Raw genomic sequence first — 2841 nt, 5'->3', positions numbered from 1 at the left:
GTTCTGTATGTAACATGGTGTGAGGGTCATGGTTCTGTATGTAACATGGTGCAAAGGTCTCAGTTCTGTATGTAACATGGTGTGAGGGTCACAGTTCTGTATGTAACATGGTGTGAGGGTCACGGTTCTGTATTTAACATGGTGCAAAGGTCTCAGTTCTGTATGTAACATGGTGGGCACACCTCACACGATGGGCTGGTGGAGACGTGAAGACCACTTCCTGTCAGAGTCTCATCAGAAACAGCAGTTGAGAGATGCTGCAAACTCCTGAACACTTAGAAGCTGGGAGTTTATCTAACATGTTGTCATGTGTTCAGAATCAGATATTCTTTCAAAAGAATGAAACAGCGTTGTCCGTAAGAACTGTAAACAGGAGGATGTGTGTGTGTGTGTGTGTGTGTGTGTGTGTGTGTGTGTGTGTGTGTGTGTGTGTGTGGAGGTGGGGGGGTCCTTCCATAACAAAAGTAAAGAGCCTAGATCCTGTCCAGTTGGCAAGTGTGAACAAATTGTTGCTGTTTGTAGGGTTTATGTTTCTTTATGGCATATTTAACGTGAAATTCAAATCTAAAACTTTAATTTTACAAAAGGATACCTTGGTTGTGTAGAAAGGTGCTCTACAAGTGCAGTCCATTTACCATTTATTAATGTGAGATTCTCTGATTTACATATAATGTTTTTTCTTACCTTTTTTAATGCCTTGCAAAAATAATTTCATGTTCTAATGAACCACAGCTATCAGTTATCTTAGTGAAAGTGAAAGAACAACCATTTTTTTCTTTTATTTCTGTAGCTATTTATTAGTTAAATTATTTTTCAGACACTTTTTAGGTTAACAAAAAATTGTGATATTAATCGTGATCGGACGATATGAAAGAAATGAATCGTGATCATTTCTTCGTGCTGATGAAGCTGCTTGTATCACGTAGAGGAGCTGCAGCTCATTCCAAACAGGATACGTCAAATAAAAACAAACATCCTTGTTTGTTGATTGTGCTGTTTTTGTGATTGCTTGGAGCTGAAAACAAAATCGAAACTACAAATCTGAATAATCATAAATACGTAGTTTCTGTAAAAAGTCTTAGCGACGTTCTGTGTTAGGAAAACATGGAAGAAGAAGATGTGAAAAATAAAATGGAGCTGGTTGTTGAGAGCTTTGGTTGTTAGAAGGAAGATTTTAAATTGTTTTCTGAATTTGACACATTTTTCTGAGGAAAGCTGTGTCTGACGGTGGAAAAGATTTCTTTTTGTAATGTAGAAAAAGTCTCGGACAGATCGGTTTTTAATCACAGAGGAAAAGAAGCAGTGTGCAGCGAGTGTAACATCTTTTTAATTTTTTTATTCAAAGGATGTCGTTGTGTTGGAGCTGACGACTCAAAAACAATTTTAGATAATTGAAGAAAAACTGAAAAAGGGATGGAGAAGGCACAGTTTCCAAGACATGAGTGTCTAAACTCAATTCAAAGGCCATCAAGAGAGACGTCCTCAATCACTGCAATTTTTTTGATGATAATGCTTAATTATAATTTAGTCAAGCAGCGCCTGAAGAGGGCCCCTCTCATCAGCCAATCAGCTCGCTGGGATTATTAGTCTGAGGGCCCTGCTGCTTCCTGAGCACCATCATCTAAAACCACAGCGTGCTTCTTCAAACAGCAGGAAAAACACCACCGTCTCCTGTTTAATATGAGGATCATGCGCTGTCATCTACATTGTTTTAATTAAACAACCATCTGCTCTTTTTAGTGTTTGCTAAAGGAGTAAAAATGTGTAGATCTTAAAAGGGCTGTTTTCATCGTGACAAAGTTAAAGAAACAGTTTTAATGACCAAACAGAGCAATTATTTGAGGTTCTCACAGCAGTGATGGGAAGAATAAAATGAAAATAAAATATAATTCATTCATCTGTTTTCTTTGTCCACTTGTTGTTTTTGTGGAGCTGGTGTCTGTCTGTAACAGTCAGAGACGGGGGGACACACAGACACACCTCCAGTTCTGCACAGGATGGATGTGCAGGGTCCCCAAAGGGGAAATAAACATTTCCACTTGTCTTTGATCCATCCATCCATCCTTCCATCCATCCATCCAGGTGTTTTTTAGCGCACTGGTAGACCAACATACTCTACTAGTGTATGGCTGTGACCATTATTTTCCACAACAATGCAGACAAAGAGGTGCCAACAAACACATTTTATCAGAGGAGGGTGTTAACAGTTGGAGGTTGACTGCTGCTGATCCAACCCAGGTCCGAGGCTCGGCGTGGGGCTTCCTGTCGTTTCCTGATTACTGTCTTATCTCTGATAGTGTGGCACCAGTTTGAGTCCAGTATGTTGAGTTTTTAGAACCTTCAGCTGTAGATCAGCTTCAAACAGACCATGTAGGACAAAAACATCAACATGTTTGGGATTTGCTTGTCGCTCAGCATTTAACCAGACATCACATTTAATCCATTTGATTGCCTGTAATCTCGTTAATTATCACATCCCAATTCACTGAGATTACATTTTTGGAGAAAACACAGCACCCCGACGAGTCTTAATCTTTTTAAGCACGGGTTGACTCAGTCGGCGCAGCAGCCAAGTTGAGCTAATGGGGAGCCTGGGGTCAGTTATAGTTCTGACGTTGAGGCCTGTCAGGGTCGCCCCACCATTTGCTGCGTGCCTGAGTGCTTTTATTACGAGCTGTCATCCCAGTTCCAGCTGGAGGCCGAGCCGGAGAGGCGACCGCACTGTGATGGCGAAAGTGATGATGATGATGAGGCACAAATTCCTGCAGCCATTTGGTATGTTTTCATGTGTTTGACCATTTAAATTACACGCTGTCAGCTGGACGGGGTGAGTGTTGGGGG

This window comes from Austrofundulus limnaeus, unplaced genomic scaffold, assembly GCF_001266775.1.
Source record: "Austrofundulus limnaeus strain Quisiro unplaced genomic scaffold, Austrofundulus_limnaeus-1.0 Scaffold209, whole genome shotgun sequence".
NCBI classification, from domain to species: Eukaryota; Metazoa; Chordata; class Actinopteri; order Cyprinodontiformes; family Rivulidae; genus Austrofundulus; species Austrofundulus limnaeus.
Note: the sequence above shows the minus strand (reverse complement) of the source record.